Source organism: Podarcis filfolensis (genome assembly GCF_964270895.1).
Source record: "Podarcis filfolensis genome assembly, chromosome: 15".
NCBI classification, from domain to species: Eukaryota; Metazoa; Chordata; class Lepidosauria; order Squamata; family Lacertidae; genus Podarcis; species Podarcis filfolensis.
This window is the reverse complement of record NC_139618.1, coordinates 34,801,118-34,818,711: the sequence shown is the minus strand read 5'-3', so window position 1 is coordinate 34,818,711 and position 17,594 is coordinate 34,801,118. Positions and strand designations below refer to the sequence as shown.

Sequence of the window (17,594 nt, the reverse complement as noted above, 5' to 3'; positions counted from 1 at the left end):
TCCTCCTGATAGCTGCCAGTGCATAGAGTGCTACTTTACAAGTAACAAAGTAGACCAAAATAACAGTAAGGGATAAATGAGGAAAAAGCAGCCTTCTCCAAGTGGAAGTCCGCCAGATGTTGGACTCCAGCTCCCAGCATCCTTGGCCGTTGGTCATTCTGGCTGGGGCTGATGGGAGTTGGAGTCCAGCAAGATCTGGAGGGTCTTCAGAGAACGCTGGTGTAGATATCACAAGGGTGCAACCAGAAAGAAGAAATATCCCTTTCCAAAACTGATATAAGGAACTTAAGTGAGACCTGAGGTACCTCTTGCACCAGGCCTGGGGAGCCTGTGGTCCTCTCATCAACTGCAGCAAACACGAGTTCAGCAACATCCAGCAGGCCCTGCCTAACACTCTTTTACCCATGGGAACAGTTTAGAACCTTGGCCATTCCAAGCAATAAAGCTGCTACTGATTAGTTAGGCTCCTTTGATCTGCCCAGGAGAAAGAACGTTCTCTTAGAACTGTTTTTAAAACATAGGATAAGAAGAATAATTGTGAAGGTGATGCTTAGCGGTCAGGGCTGTTTCTTACTATCCTGGCAGGGCAACATGTTTTGAAAGTACAATTCCACCCAATTAAAAGAGGCCCCCATCACCTGTTGCTAGAGAGCCATGTCCACTTAATAGCAAGTAGCACACGGCTTGGTGAGCAAACATCTTGAGATGGTGTAAGACACCTTCCTATGTGGTCTGTATGGATGTAAGAGAGAGCCATTCTGCCTTGCAAACCAGGGAACATGAGAACGCAAGAGCCTGCAGGATCAGGCCAGTGGCTCATCTCACCCAGCATCCTGTTCACAGTGGCCAACCAGGTGCCTGTGGGAAACCAGCAAGCAGAATTTGAGCACAACAGCGCACTCTTTCCCCTCCTGTGGTTTCCAGCAACAGTGGTGCCTCAGGTTACATACGCTTCAGGTTACAGACTCCACTAACCCAGAAATAGTGCTTCAGGTTAAGAACTTTGCTTCAGGATGAGAACAAAAATCGTGCTCCAGCGGCGCGGCAGCAGCAGGAGGCCCCATTAGCTAAAGTGGTACCTCAAGTTAAGAACAGTTTCAGGTTAAGTACAGACCTCCGGAACGAATTAAGTACTTAACCCGAGGTACCACTGTATTCAGAAGCACTGCAGCCCCCCAACTTAAGTGGCGGAGGAAAGCCATTGTTGCTGTTAACCATTGATAGCCGCCTCTGCCGTGGATTTGCTAATCATCTTTTAAAGGCCTTCAAGTTGGCGGTCATCACTGTCTCCTGGGCAAGTTCCATAGCACAGCTAAGCACTACATGAAGACATACTTAATTTTATCTGTCTTGAATCTTCCAACATTCAGCTTTGTTGTATGCCCATGAGTTCTAGTGCTATGAGAGGAGAGAGAGAGAGAAAAACGCTCTGTCAACTTTCTCCATGCCATGAATAACTTTATAAACGTCATCATGTCGCCTCTTACCTCTCTTTTCTATAAACAATTCCCCCCCCCCCCCAACGCTGCAACCTTTCTTGTGACTTATGAATTTCCACTACCCGGTAAATTTCACTGTCTCGGGAACAGCTATCGACAAGACAGCCTGATTTGGTACAAGGGCATACCATGAGATTGCAACAACTTCAAGATGTTCCCTAGTGTTTGTGGCAATGGTCAAAACAGGTCCCGATGAACGCTCAGGGATAGAGCAGCTGATTTTTATGCAGAAGGTTCTTGGAATCTCTGGTTAAGCAGGTTGGGTACCAGGTGATGAGAAAGACTCTTCTCTGCCTGAGATGCTGGAGAGTGACTGCCAGTCAGACAATACTGGGCTTGATGGACCAGTAACCTCACCTGGTATATGACTGCTTCCTATCTCCCAGTGATTGTGACCCAAAGGGAAAAGAGTATAAGAAAATGTACCCAGGTCTCCTCCTAACGAAAAGGGAGTTGGGTTGAAATCGGAATTCAGAAATCTGTATCAGTTGATTTCCAGAGTAAATGAAGAGAAACTAGGAGATGGAGGAGAACATCACAGGGGGAAGAAGTTCGACAATCTGCTGGAATGTCAGATGGCAACTTGAAAGGCATCTGAAGCAAAGGCCATTTCCCCCACCTACTGAGGCTAGCTGAGCAAAGGGCAGCATTAATCTTGCCTATCAAAAAGGCTCAGAATCTGCAGAGGAGACTAGTACCAGGAGAGTGTTTTGAATAAGATGGTGAAGTCACTAAAGACTAAAACAGCTGAATATCAATTGTTTAAAATGGAGCTTTTTACAGGTAAGGGGTAGAATTGGAGTCTAGTGGGGATAGACAGATCAATTTTCCCAGGCCATACCACGTTCACATTTCTTCAGTTAACTTCTCATTTTTACATTACTCTGCAATAATATTTAAAAAAAAACAAACCATGAAAAGCTGCATTTAAATACATACCTTTGAACATATTTTCTCATAGGATAACTCATTTCTAAATATAATTTACCCCAAAGTACTCATTGCTAAAAGCAATTGATACTTTTCTTTTTTTTAGCTTAAACTGCCTCATAAAATTCTGAGACATACAAAATCCAAAAGACGAATGGTTCTAAACTGCAGATTCATTCAAGAGGTGTGGATCAGGTTGGTTTGTATCAAAATTCACAAAAGATCAACTTTCTCAGCATAGGCGCCAACTCCTAGAAGCCCAGGTCCCTTCTGCCACCCCAAAGTTGATGGGCATTGCTGATCAAATGGTGCCTTGCATTTGATGGGGCGGGGCACTCCTGGAGTCTGCACAACAACATATGAACAAGCATGGAGACTGCACAGTGGATCACATGGTGCTCAGCATCACCTGGGCCAGGTAGCTCTGTATCCTAGGGCCTAAAAGATTTAGCTATCCAGTCTACTGATGTCTCATGAAAAGTTCTGGAGTGCTAGGGGAAAGAATGCATACAAACATGACAAAAAAAAACTAAAGGCAGAATAGTTAAGAACAGTAGTTGTGGAACTGAGTTGCCAGTCTTGCTGACCCCTGTCTCTAGAGATATAGGAGGAATTAATGCTGAGTGTGATAAAAATTACTAAACAAATAAGTAAAGGGACCCCGACCATTAGGTCCAGTTGTGGCCAACTCTGGGGTTGCGGCGCTCATCTCACTTTATTGGCCGAGGGAGTCAGCGTACAGCTTCCGGTCATGTGGCCAGCATGACTAAGCCGCTTCTGGCGAACCAGAGCAGTGCACGGAAATGCCATTTACCTTCCCGCCGGAGTGGTACCTATTTATCTACTTGCACTTTGACGTGCTTTCGAACTGCTAGGTGGGCAGGAGCAGGGACCGAGCAAGCGGAGCTCACCCCATTGCGGGGATTCGAACCGCTGACCTTCTGATTGGCAAGTCCTAGGCTCTGTGGTTTAACCCACAGCGCCACCCGCGTCCCGCACTAAACAAATAGATAAGGACATAAAAATGGCCAGCTGAACTTCTATTTGTTCCATCAGTAGTGATGCTTCAGAAATATTGCGGGCAGCATTAAGGTACCTTGAAGGTTCTGGATGTTCTGCCTCCTTTAACCCCATTAGCAGCTCCTCACTTGCTATCATCAGCTCCCCAGAGACCTTTGCCCTTCCACACGTTCTTGTCTTCACAGTCCATGCAGAGGAAAAAAAGAAAGATGCAAGAGGCCAATTGGTTGATGACTCAGCTCAGCTCCCAGGGGTCCCATGTGCAGATCAGGTAACCACTGAGAATCTCATCTGCCTTCTGTTCCAGGGCTTGCCAAATTTACGCCAGTTGCTATCATGCCAGGTCCATTATCTTGTAAATCCAGTGGGTATTGTTTTAGAGTAAGGTCCCCTTCTTCTTTAGCCTTGCATTTTTGTAAATGGTGGACCTTCTCTGCAGCCTGCAATGACCTTCAACATGGGTTTCTCATCCAGTTATGAACATTATCAAAACATCAGGTAGTTCTTTGCCCATAGAACCGGTGATGCATTTGTTATCCAGGAACACACAATTTTCCTCAGACCCTAGGAGCCAACTCCTAGGGGCCAAGGTCCATTCATCCACCCCAATAAAATATTTGAGGGGGTTGGGGCCCCCCCCAAAGTTGATGGTCATTGTCATTCAAATGGTGTGTGTGTGCACTGCATCTTGTGATTGATTATGTGGTGCAGGGCTTACCTGAGCCCCAATAGTTTATTCAAGTTGGCCCCCTTGCCTCAGACCAATAATCCAGAATAAATTACAGTATGGGGTGGAGGCAGGGGCTTGGCAGTTATTTCCTGGAAGTGTGTTTTCACACTCTACTTTCATGGTGCTATGGATCCTGGTCTTTGCAGTTACAGTGGTACCTCAGGTTACATACGCTTCAGGTTACATATGCTTCAGGTTACAGACTCCGCTAACCCAGAAATATTACCGCGGGTTAAGAACTTTGCTTCAGGATGAGAACAGAAATCGTGCGGCGGCAGAGGGAGGCCCCATTAGCTAAAGTGGTGCTTCAGGTTAAGAACAGTTTCAGGTTAAGAACAGACCTCCAGAACAAATTAAGTACTTAACCTGAGGTACCACTGTACTAAAAACAACCCACAAATTCTTCATGACATGCACACACAGGTGCCAACAGAGTCCATTCAACACAATGAGTAGAAGAACCCTCAAGGGCAGCAGGACTGGGATGCCCCATTCTGAAGTAAGTGAAGTACAGTGGTACCTCAGGTTACATACGCTTCAGGTTACATTCGCTTCAGGTTACAGACTCTGCTAACCCAGAAATAGTACCTCAGGTTAAGAACTTTGCTTCAGGATGAGAACAGAAATCGTGCTCTGGCGGTGCGGCGGCAGCAGGAGGCCCCGTTAGCTAAAGTGGTGCTTCAGGTTAAGAACAGTTTCAGGTTAAGAACGGACCTCCGGAACGAATCAAGTACTTAACCCGAGGTACCACTGTACAGTAATATACATTAGCATCAAAGGAAGGAAGCCCCTAAATTGCCTTGCCTCATCACCACACATGCAAAAGCACCCTGTGTGCATGACGCAATAGTTTCACTGCAGTGCTGCATATTGTGGACCTTATGAAGCACACAACCACACCATCTCCCCCCTTGACAACTAAGCACTGCCTGGGCCTCTACAGCATCTGCTAGCCCATTTCTACCTTTCATTGCTGTGTTCTGGTTCATTCCTCTCTCCCTGCCTGCCTGGAAAAAGAACAGATCTAGGTCATTCACTATAAACACACACACACCTCAGAGCATGAGTCACTGCCTAACTAAGAGATTGTTTTCTCATAGTCTCAGCATCCAGCAGCTTCCTACAGACAATGGAGAATCCTATCAGCTGCCTAGCCTGGAGAATGATAGAAAATTCCTCTCTCCACTCACAATTCAGTTCAATGACATTCAATTGGCAGAGGGGAGAAAACATAGGTTTGGTTTGGTTTGGTTCACTGAGGCCTTGGGTAGCTGGTTAAGATTAGAAGCATCCGAAGGATGAGTACCTCCAGGCTGATCAGATTTTTTGCAAGTGTATTTTGCAGCATGCAATAATGGTGCATCCGTGGAGAATTTATACTGGACCATCCACACATCGTTTTGCTTCCCTAGTGTTACTGTATTATTGCCGTCTGGAGGGCTCCTTTTACGCTTTTGTGCAACAAAAAGCATTAAAAAACGCAGAACATACTGTTGCATGCCACCTCAATCACTCAGCGGTGCAAGATTCATGGGGTTCTGGGCACTTACCCAGAGTTAGTGTTTCCCTGGAATGAGAGACAGCAGATGACACTGTGGTGTTTGTATGATATATAGTTTATATACACATACTGTATTTTTCCGTGTATAAGACAAGGTTTTTCCCCTAAACAATAATGTCCAAAATTTGGGGGCATCTTATACACGGATAGATCTTCCCCTATTATCTTAAATCGGAGCCCCCCAAAATAGGGGGCGCCTTATGCATGGGGGAGTCTTATAGACGGGAAAATACGATGTGTAGAACCTGAGCCTACAATGAAGCGGTGAACAGCAATAACACCCCAAGAGGGCCTTTATTTTCCCATAGCCAGCCTTGGATTCCAGCAGAAATCAGGCGTGGCTTTGTCTCCCAGCTGCCAAGCCCTGCAGCCCTGCTTCTAGCTTCCAACTCGCACACATAGCTCCCAGCGCTAAACTCTGACTTCTAACCACCAGTGAGTTGACACTATCTGGCACAGAGCCACTTCCTTTGTTACCTTAATGGCCCATACTTAGAAAGGTCATTACTTCACGAGGAATCTAGCCTAGCTATTCCAGGAATTGAATCCATGCTGGATCCAGGAATTAGAAGTGGGCTCAGGCATACAGCCTAACCCTGCCACCCCAACGTTCCAGGATTTCAGCAAGAAGCTACAGAGCATGCACCAATTGGAATTAAGCAGTATATTGACAGTATATGCAGGCACAAACAGAAATGAAAGTTGGATTCTGAATAACCACCCTGATATCATCACGAGGGGCTGGTAGCTAGAAAAAGACAAAGGCAAGAATAGAGTTTTGCAGAGAAGTGAAGAAAAACAGCAAGCTGGAGAGAGAGTCAAAGCAATGTTTGACTTCTGTTTGAATTCAAGGCTGCAGCTGTGGGAGAAAAAAGACCTTTTGGGTCTGTTAATGCTGTGCACTCCTCCATTGTAGGCTAAGGTTGCAGATATGTGTAAATAAACCATCTATCATAAAGACACCACAGTCTCCTCTGTGCCTCATTCCAAAAAGAAACATGAACCTTGCTAAGGGCCTGGGACCTCAGGATTCTCACCCCAGGAATGCTCAGAGGTTGGGGTGGCGTGCCACAATATATGTTATTTATGTTGTTGGCATCCATCTGTCTTGAGAGACAATGGAGTGCGCCTCTGGGGGTGAAGTCAAACTGCTGCATTAGCAGCACCAAAATGACCTTCCCAGGATGCAAGGCTATGCAATGTGTATGGAGGTCCTGGGGGACCCCTCCCCAGTTATAAAATACAAAGAACAAAAGGAAGTCTGATTGTTCCAAAATTATATTGACATATAGAGACAATGGGGATATAGGCAGCCAAACCTAAATAACGGAATAAAGAAAATAGATCTACAAGAGGCCCATTTGAAAAAGGAGAGGAAAAAATACCTCAAAAGATTCATAGCATCCCTTAATACCCTAAAACATATATAAAAAGGTAATATTCATATATAATACATAAATACCTTTCTAACCTCACATTATCATAATGCACATTCTGATAATTGAGGAAACGGTTCCACCTCTAGTAGCTCGTATCTGCTACCTCTTCCTTCCAGGAACACCCCTTTTTCGATTGCCTGTTTCCCTGGAGCAAGACACAGCAAGCCAAAAGTCCTCAAGGAATCCTGGATAAGTTTGGGGAGGGCAAAATGCCACAGAGTTCCTTGCAGGGCTCCGTCTGAAAGGTATCCACCAGGGATCCTGCTGACAAGAGTCTCGGCCTGGCGATTCAGTTGTCTACCAGTCAGGAACATCATAAAATCTTGGCAGCTGCTGGGTGGATTAAATCAGAAGCTCGCACATCACATACCGGGGCTGCTTTGCATGCCTGGCTGCGGTGACAAGCGCTCCTCCAGGGAACAGATGGCTACAACTCAGCTTAAAGTGACAGGTACAGGGCTGGTGCTTCTGCCTGGGGAAGGGGGGGGGAGAGAGACTTGAGGGAACAGGTGGGGGCCATATGCCCTTCTCACTTCAGCCAGGTCTAATCCCTGAGGATTATACTCGACTCCTGCGGAAAAATCCACCACGGGTAGAGCTCACAGCTGCGGCTCTCGACATCAGCACAAAAAGCATCAATGGAAGCACCAAAGGGCTGTGTTCACCTCGGTGGTGCTTGTATTGTGTAGTGACCACATCTGGGTGCAGTGAAATGGTGCCCCAGTTATATCCGAACAACGGAATCCTTCCCAGTAAATACCCAGGAAGTCTAAAACAACTTAACTGAAGGGTCATAGCTCAACAACATGCATGCAGAAAGCCTCATTGCTAGGTAGGGATGGGGAAAGGACCTGTCTTGACTCCCTCAGCACCTTTTGACTCAGACTTGGGATCAAAGACCCTGGAGACAGACAAGGAGGCATGGGAGGAGAAGGCTGGAAGAGATGGGAGCCTTTTTCTGCCTCCAAACACATCTGGCTCCAATACCGTTACTGATCCTTCCCCTTCGGTGGGGCAGAAAGCCTCAGTTGGGGGGGGGAATTGGTAATTGGTAAGGAAAAGATCCAGTGAGTGTGGACCAGGTGGCAGCGGTGTAGGTGGCAGTTGTGTAAAAAAAGCAAGGGAAGGAATGGCAGGAGAGGAGTCACTGATCATTAATCTGGAAGAGGACCCTGACCCCCCCCCATCCAAACAATGACTATCATCAGTGCAGGTAAGAAAAAAATCACATTTTCACTTTTTTAAAATCATCAATACTGTTTTATTGATTTTACAGTACAGTACAGTACATTGATTATTGCTTTCATTTTATGGATCAATGGTCTCATTAGATAGTAAAATTCATGTTAAATTTCTATTTTAGGAGTTGTTTTTTATCATCTGGAAAGGATTAATCCATTTTTCATTACTTTCTATGGCAAAGCACACCTTTGTTTTGGAATGCTTTGGTTTTGGAACAGACTTTTGGAACAGATTAAGTCTGAGAACCAAGGTACCAAGGAACCAAGTATACCTGAAGAAGCGTCTCCACCTCCATCGTTCTGCCTGGACACTGAGGTCCAGTGCCGAGGGCCTTCTGACGGTTCCCTCTCTGCAAGAAGCCAAGTTACAGGGAACCAGGCAGAGGGCCTTCTCGGTGGTGGCGCCCGCCCTGTGGAACGCCCTCCCACCAGATGTCAAAGAGAAAAATAACTGCCAAACTTTTAGAAGACATCTGAAGGCAGCCCTGTTTAGGGAAGCTTTTAATGTTTAATAGGTTATAGTATTTTAGTGTTATGTTGGAAGCCGGCCAGAGTGGCTAGGGGGACCCAGCCAGATGGGCAGGGTATAAATAATAAATTATTATTGTTGTTGTTGTTGTTGTTATTATATTACGTCCCACTTTTTTCCCTGACAGGGACTTATGGCAGCTTATCACTAAAATTTTATTTCCTTCCATTTATCTGTGGAAGCCATACACAATCCCTTCCCTCACACATTTTTTCTTTACGACAATCCTGTGAGGTAGAATTGGCAGACATTTGTAATTGGCTCAAGGTGGCCAATTTATGCGTGTATATAATGCATATGTGTGTGGCAAGATCAAATGAAGAAGTCTCCTGATGTAGAATAGGATGTCCTTATTTTCACTAGGGAAGCTTTAAAAGGTATGCACTCTCTCCCAAGACAAGCAGCCGCCTCTGGAGAAGGGCAGAGACACAGCCACCTAGACATTGTACCTGCTTACAACCTAGACATTCCTACAGGAATTGAGGTTCTCACCTCTATTCCGGCACTCAGGTAAGGGCTGCACTCTGCCTCAGATTTAGAACTTGGCAGGTGGTAGTGGAAACTTTTTGGAACAGCTTCTCAGCTCCTAAGCAGTCTTGAACTCCTTGTCACTGTTCTGGGCCTTGCAAAGCTCAGTCCTTTCTCCTAGTGTGGGCTCCTCCTTGCCAACCCTTTGGTTTCCGAAAATCCTGGGACTGGATTAGCTCCTTTCCTGCTGCAGAGTCTGTAGTGTTCCTATGCTTTAATAATTAAAAAAAATCACTTTGGCTGTTGTGTTTTCTGCAGAGAGATTTCAGAGAACTCCTCTCTGAAATCCTGGAGAGCTGCTGCCAGTCAGTGTAGGCAATACTAGCTAAACAGACCAATGGACTGACTTGGTGTAAGGCCGCTTTCTGTGCTCCTATGAGACTTGAATATCAGCTGCTTGCGGGGGCAAGGGAACTGCAGGGAAGGGCAGTCAGCCTTATGCCCTGCTTGTGGGCTTCCCGGAAGCATCAGACTGGCCACCGTGACAAATGAAATGCCAAACAACTTTCTCTTTCCTGAATTTTTCAAAGGCAGATTGTGTTCTGGACTATTTTTGCAGGCTCCATTTTCTTTGGAGAAGACATCACTGACTATCATTGGTTTAAAGGCTCTTTATTCGCAGAAGGAATGGTCGAAGTGCAGTGTCCACAGTTATTTCTTTGTGTGTTTATTTAAAGCATTTAGAAGCTGCTTAATATTTTCAAATGAGATCATAAAAACAGTAAAGAGCACCATTAAAAAGCTGGTTGAAAGAGGAATAATAATAATAATAATAATAATAATAATAATATAATAATAATAATAATAATAATAATAATAATAATAATAATAATAATATAATTTATTATTTGTACCTCGCCCATCTAGCTGGGTTTCCCCAACCACTCTGGGCAGCTTCCAACAAAGATTAAAAATACATTAAAATGTCACACATTAAAAACTTCCCTAAATAGGGCTGCCTTCAGATGTCTTCTAAATGTCAGGTAGTTGTTTACTTCTTTGACATCTGATGGGAGGGCGTTCCACAGGGCGGGTGCCACCACCGAGAAGGCCCTCTGCCCGGTTCCCTGTAGCTTTGCTTCTTGCTGTGAGGGAACCGCCAGAAGGCCCTCGGCACTGGACCTCAGCATCCGGGCAGAACGATGGGGGTGGAGACGCTCCTTCAGGTATACTGGGCCGAGGCCATTTAGGAAGGCCTTCAGTAGATGCCAAAAAGACAAGACCTGCCACTTTAGCTGGACATGCTGAAAAATGAACCTGCCTAGCATGTGGTGAGTCTCTGTGCTATGACCCTTTCTACTTACATGTAACTGCCTGGTAACAAAAAGGCACTCTGGGGAGTGGTACACATGCTCCAGGCAGCCTGTAAGCAGCCAAATGTGTGAAGAGGAAGTTCTGGATTCCTTTTCTCAGTCTTTCTTAAAGGCAGATCCAGTTTGCCAGAGCCTTGATTTCTTTGTGTGGCCATCTTGCTAACCTCTTCTGTGCTTGCTCTGGGTCTTCCCACCCACAGCTCCTGCTGCAACTGCATCACGGTGTTATCTAAGGACAGCTGCCTACTAACTTTTGCTGCTTAGCCCAGAGGACACTACACTGCTGAGAAAGGCTTTTAGCGTTTCTCACACATCTCCCACGTCAGGCTAATTAAATATGGGGCTTCTGGAAGCTTGACCGAACCCAGTGAGTGCTCCTATCCCATAGCAGTAGCTATTCGCTGTTGGTAGAGAATGCCGTTATTACCGCTTGCACTAATGTGCCATAGCTCTGAACTCCCTGGGAGCATCTTCCTAGCCACAAAATAACTTGATTTCATTCTTGTTGATATTATGCATGATTATCTCTAGGGAAATGCAGAGCCAAACATCACTGCTCTCTCCACCCACCCACTGAATGCACAGTCATTGTGCTGCTATCAGTTCGGATCAAAATACAGCCTGCCATGGCTTTTCAAGGCTGATAATCAGGTTGGCAGGGAGATGGACGGATGGCCCCTACAGAAGAAGTCCATGGCCTTTCTTAGTTATTAATGAACTAACTGAATTCCTAGCACTGCCCTATAACATAAATTCTCAGGGCAGCTCACCAGAAATGCAACTAAAATACCATATAAAATGAAAACTTAAAAGTACAAATAAAACATTTTTTTTAAAAAAAGGACTACTAAGACCTTCTGTGTAGCATCTTATTGTGCAATGTGCTCTCCTGTCTTTATACATTTATGCTCACAGAACCATTTCTAGAGGTGACTATGCTCTATTTCTTCTGCTAGGGAACTGAATCATGGGGAGACCCAGTGGAGGCTGGTGCATTAGGGTGAATGGGGGCACTGCCCCACCAAGCTCTGTCTGTCCTTAACCATCCCTCACCTGCCTGCCTCCTTACAGTCGGTCGAAGGGGAGGCACTAGTTGTCTGCCACCTTCTCCTCAGTCTCAAGGCAGATCCACACCAATCCCCCCGGAACCCTCAGCCAGGGCCGTCTTAAGCATATTCGGCGCCCCCCCCCCCCATTTCCCAGAGTTGTCCGCCTTTTTTTAGGGAGGACGGCGCTGCCGGCAGAGCTGGAGGAGGCGGGCAGGGGCTGGAGGGTGGCTCCTCCAGCAGGGAAGAGGTGGGGGCTGGACGCGGCACCTCCCAGCTCAGCTGGCCACTTTGTGCTGCGGTGGCCATGGCAGACGGAGACTCGGCACAGCACTGCTTCGGTGTGGCATGGCGGAGGCGGGCGAGGGCGGCGAGCTGATGCCGGGAGGCGCCGTGTCCAACCTCCACCTCTTCCCTGGTGCCCTCCAGAACTTGGCACCCTGGCGCCCCGCACCACTAGCCTCTACGGGTAAGACGCCTGTTATGTACTGAGTTGAATAGGATCCAAGCTGCAGCAGTCTGATTGGTCCTAGAACAATAGGATCCAAAAGGCAGCAGTCTGATTGGTCCTAGAACAATAGGATCCAAAAGGCAGCAGTCTGATTGGTCCTAGAACAATAGGATTCAGAATGCAGCAGTCTGATTGGTCCTAGAACAATGCAGCAGTATGATTGGTTGGCAGGAACCACCCAATCATGCTCCAGATAGAAGTGAATCCACAACCTGATTGGCTTACAGTAGAATTCCGGAATTAGCCAATCATGTGCAGCCCATTGTGTAAATAATGTATATAAAGCAGATACCTTGAGGGGACTTTCATTCATTCCTTCTCACCACTATGAGCTGAATAAAGAGCATGAAATCACTTTGCGACTCTGAGTATATTTCACTGGCGACGAGGGTGGGATCCCGCTGAGCTGACTGCCACACACAGCACCCTCAGCCAGTGTCTGATCTATCTAACCACTGGCTCTAGACCTACTAGGTTTTACACTGAGGATTCTCCATTATTTTTTCTCATCCCTCCCTCACCCTCTGCTTTGAGGAACACCTTGCCTAATGAAAAGCTTGCTATGCTTTGTGACACTTGGTTGGTCTTAATAAAAATATTGCCCAACGATGGATGCGGTAATTAGTTGTCATTCACAAAACATTTTAACAGAGTTGGAACAGGACTGGTTTGTACATTGCCCCGAGTTCCTTGGAGGAAGGGGGGAATATGTGCAATAAAGTAAATAAATAAATAAATTAGAATATAAGACGGCAGGCTTCTTTCCTTCCAGCTCTAAATTAGCCAGAACATAAGGAACGGAGGTACCTCTTTCCACTGCATTTCCCCCAAATACAGATTCTAACTCAGCTTCAAGAAGTTGTAAAAAGATACAAATTAAATAGCTATAAAATCTGGGTTGTCTTGCACTAAGCCAGATTCACTGCCGCTTGGATGCAATGCAGAGATAATCTATTGGCTTCTGTAATGAAGATGCATGATAAAAAACTAAAGGGACTTTAAATACAGCCTTAAATATGTTTACTTAAAAGTAAGGCCCACTGCTTCTGATGGGCTTATTCCTATATAACTGTATATAGAAGTGCCTCCACACCTATGTTTCCAGCCGACTATGTTTACAATACTATATTTTAGCAGTGCCTAAATTCTGGATTAAAATTGCAGGAAAAGATTCAAGAGGCACATTTACACGGCCCTGTAGAATTGTAAACTAGTGCCATTTGTTGTTTGCAAATGGAAATGTGTTAAAAGCTGACAGGCTGAAATTCAAACCCCACTTTCCCAGGAGTAAGGGGCTGTGGGTCAGATCTAAGATTCTTTGCTGCACGAAATACGCATTGGGGTTAAACTAGAGTAGAACGCTACAGTGGAACTGTGTGCATGAATTTTATAGGAATGCATGACAGCAAGATCAAGAGCAGAACCAGGAATCACCAAGGTACGTGTTAACGTAGTTTGAGACGCAATCCTCTAATTCTTTACTATAATAACTTTGTCCAGAGGGGTAGCCATTTAAGTCTGTTGAAACAAAAGCCACAGAGTCTTGTGGCATTTAACAACTAACAAATTTATTAAAGAATAAGCTTTTTGTAGACTGCAGTCCACTTCTTCAAATGCATTAAGTGTTAGCCTAAGTTTCAGGTGGGGGATAATTGTAAATGTGAGTTTAGAGGGAAATTACTTAACAGACTTAACAGTTCCATTCACAAAGCAGGGCTGGTGATAACACAAACATCCTTCAATTGGTAAGAGAATTAACTGGTGTAGTGTGATTGTTTAAAAAACTGATTCAAGCCAGAGGTGATAAAATGGAACTTCCTCATAAATTGTCAAGTTTGCAACCTCCCTTTGGAGTTCTTTTGCTCAATAACAAGCACCTTAAAGTCAGTGGCAGAGGGTCCTGGGAGAATGCAAATGCAAAAGCCTGTTTCTCATGTCCAATTTGTGTGTCTATTTATTCTGGCCTGTTTGTCTTATGAGAATTGCTCCCGATCTCCCTTGGTTATTGTGATGTTTTCTAGGTTCATTCCCACCATAACCGTATTCCTTCAAATGGTGCACTTCACTAATCATTGAGAGATTTAACACCCCCATCCTTGGTTCATTTACTTGGAAGAAATCCCCACATTTCAAAGGAATGTGTTCAAAGAATGTGTTTCAAATGAGTATGTTTAAGATTTAAGATAATCAGATTAATGCCAGTGGGGTATATCAAGGTATCAAAACCAATGTTTGAAACTCCCATTGTTCTAGGCACATTTTGCGACAGGGGATTTCATTAGCGCAAGCAGTTTCTGAGCTCTGGGCACAGTAACTGCACCTAAGATTTCAAATTAAAACTGCAGAGTGGAAGGAAAGGAGGACCTTTTTCTGCCTCCCCATTTCCAGCTACTGTCTGAAGACTGGAGAAGAGACCCTCTTAAGAATATTAGGGGGGTGGGCAGGGGAAGGACCAGACCATACGAAAAAGGAACATAATATTTTAGCTGCAGTTCATTCATTTTCAGTTTTGTATTCTTGTTATAAAAAAGCGCACCTAGATATTCAGTTATTGCATCCATAACCTAGGTTTAAGGTGCTATTCAGCTCCTAGCTTTCATATTTAAGTTTCTAACACTGATAAAAACAATCAGTTATAAAGGCCATTTCTATGGTCTGTTACCTTTTTCTCTGACTGGATGCCCTCCAGATGCTGTTGAACTACAACTCCCATCAGATCCATCGTGCAATAATGGAAGTTGAAATCAAAAATATAGTTTTAACTTATTATCTACTCGCTTCAACCTAAGATGTTTTGTATCAACCTTAGGCTTCAAACTTAGCTACTTTTCCTCTTTCTCTCTTACCTCCTCTGCTCCCGAATAAAAAGTTATGGGAAATTCAAAAGCTTGCATGCTATTTTGTGATATTTTGATCAGCCTCTTCAAGGTATTGCCCTTTTGGAATTTTTCTTATGGGCCAACATTTTGTGCATCTTGGTATTATTCAGCAATAACAAAAAACTAGTTGCCCAGTCACTTTTGGTCTGAGACATATCTTAGAATGCATCTTGAAAGCTGCAGCAGTAGAGCACCACAACTGAGTAACATTTCTGTTTTTCCAAACTTACAAGGGCATAATCATTCCTCCATTACAATATTGTATTACTGAAATTTCACTGCTGTAGGATATGAAGATGGGCTTTAGATATGTGGCAGCTGTCCATATATTACCATCCTATTTTTATCCTACCCTTCCTCCAAGGAGTTTGGTGTATACCTTGTTTTCTTCCCCTCTCGCCGATCTTCGTCCTCGCAGTAGTCTTGGGGTGCAAGTTACATTGAGAACGACTAGTCCAGGGCAACCCAATAAGCTTCATGGCCAAGTGAGAACTTAGTCCAACACTCTTAACTGAAATACCACATTAGGGCTGCGTACACATGCCAAACATTTAAAGCACATGACTTTGCCTGCTTGCTTTCAAGAATCTTGGGAACTGTAGTTCATTCAGGATTATGGGAACTGTAGCTTTGTGAGTGGCAAACTCCAGTTCCCATGAATTATTTTTTTTTGGGGGGGGGAGCAATGTGCTTTAAATGTATTGTTTATTATTTACTTCATACATTTTATATACCACTTGATTGTAGGGGGGAAACCCTCAAAGCGGTTTATTCACTTAATTTTTTTTTAAAGTGCGGTGTACAGTATACACAAACTAACTCTCTTAGGGGAAGTATAAACCAGAAAGTGTTATTGATCGGGAAAACCTTATAGCTTAATCAGAAGAACAGGAAGATACCATTTGTGGTCCCTTTTCTTGATTGTGAATTTTGAGGCAAGCCTTTCTTCTTCCTTTACAAAACTGCAATCTGGACATCACACAGCTAGTGTAACAGGTGTTGGAAGGAAAAGGGAACTCCCAACAGCCAGGAAGGGGAGAGTGATAAGATGGAAGCCACAGCAGAAGGGCAGGAAGTGTGAGTCAGTGGCACGCCCCTATCATGTTGCTACACAACTGTCTGGTAACATAGCTGCCTTTATGTCGCAATGGACCAATTCCCGCAGAGCAGCATCCCAGGTAGCTTAAAGCAAGGGTGGGATGCTTTCTTCAGCCTGAGGGCTGCATTCCCTTCTGGGCAGCTGTTATGCACTGAGTTGAATAGGATCCAAAATGCAGCAGTCTGATTGGTCTTAGAACAATAGGATTCAGAATGCAGCAGTCTGATTGGTCCTAGAACAATGCAGCAGTATGATTGGTCCGCAGGAGCCACCCAATCCAGCTCCAGGTGGAAGTGAATCCACAACCTGATTGGCCTACAGGAGAATCCCGGAATTAGCCAATCACGTGCAGCCCTTTGTGTAAATAATGTATATAAAGCAGATATTTTGGGGAAACTTTCATTCCTCACTTCTATGAGCTGAATAAAGAGCATGAAATCCACACTCGACTCCAAGTATATTTCAGCAGCCTTCCAAGACCAGAGGGGAAACTGGGCAGAGCAATGAATGTGAATTTTGCATTTGTACCATACTGTCATTTCTATGCACATTCACGCACCCATCTCTAGTCTAGCCTATATCCAGACAGGCAAAGAGCATTAGCAGAGTTCAAGGACACATTCCAGCCACGCAAAAAAATATTCTGGGTGTTAAACAGGGTCAATGAGGGGGTGTGGCCTGGAGAGAGTCTCAAGGGCCAGACAGAAAGGCCTGGAGAGCCACATGTGGCTCCTGGGCCCAAGGTTCCCCTCCCTTGCCTTAAAAATGCTCACCAAAAAACACAAAATCAAAGAATTGTAGAGTTGAAAGGGACCCTGAGGATCATTTAGTCCAACGCCCTGCAATGCAAGAATATGTAACTGCCTCATACAGGAATCAAACCTGCAGCCTTGGCATTATCAACACCACACTATGAGCCGCTCTCTTTTATATTCCAATAAAACGGTCTAGTTCTTAAATAGGTAAGTTGGTTTAGTCGCTTGGTTGTAAGCCATAGCAACTGTATAAAAATATCAATACAAAATCAAAGCCAAAATAGGTACATCAGATGCAGACCTGGTCTGCCCATAGGTCATGACCAAAAAACATTATTTGATACACTGGAAGTCAACTTCTATACAGAGCTATTGATCAATAAAATAGTCTACTTGATGTACAAGAGTGGTCAGTGGCATAGCGTGGGGGGTGCAGGGGGGACCGGCTGCACTGGGCGCAACATCTGGGGGTTAGGGTTAGGGGGCGCAAATCCACGGGTTAAGGGGCACAAAT

The 17,594-nt window shown here is 44.8% G+C and overlaps 1 protein-coding gene and 1 long non-coding RNA gene across 2 annotated transcripts in view; both read right to left on the bottom strand.

Moving 5' to 3' along the window:
* BRF2 (BRF2 general transcription factor IIIB subunit) overlaps positions 1-17,594 on the bottom strand; it is a 296,389-nt gene that overhangs the window by 225,206 nt on the left and 53,589 nt on the right. The gene's annotated exons all lie outside the window — the stretch shown is intronic.
* On the bottom strand, positions 1,115-17,073 carry LOC310750807. The gene is made up of 3 exons (XR_014542294.1): positions 15,010-17,073; positions 3,526-3,626; positions 1,115-1,398 (listed from the first exon to the last, which is right to left on the bottom strand). It is a non-coding gene; the product is annotated as an uncharacterized lncRNA (long non-coding RNA).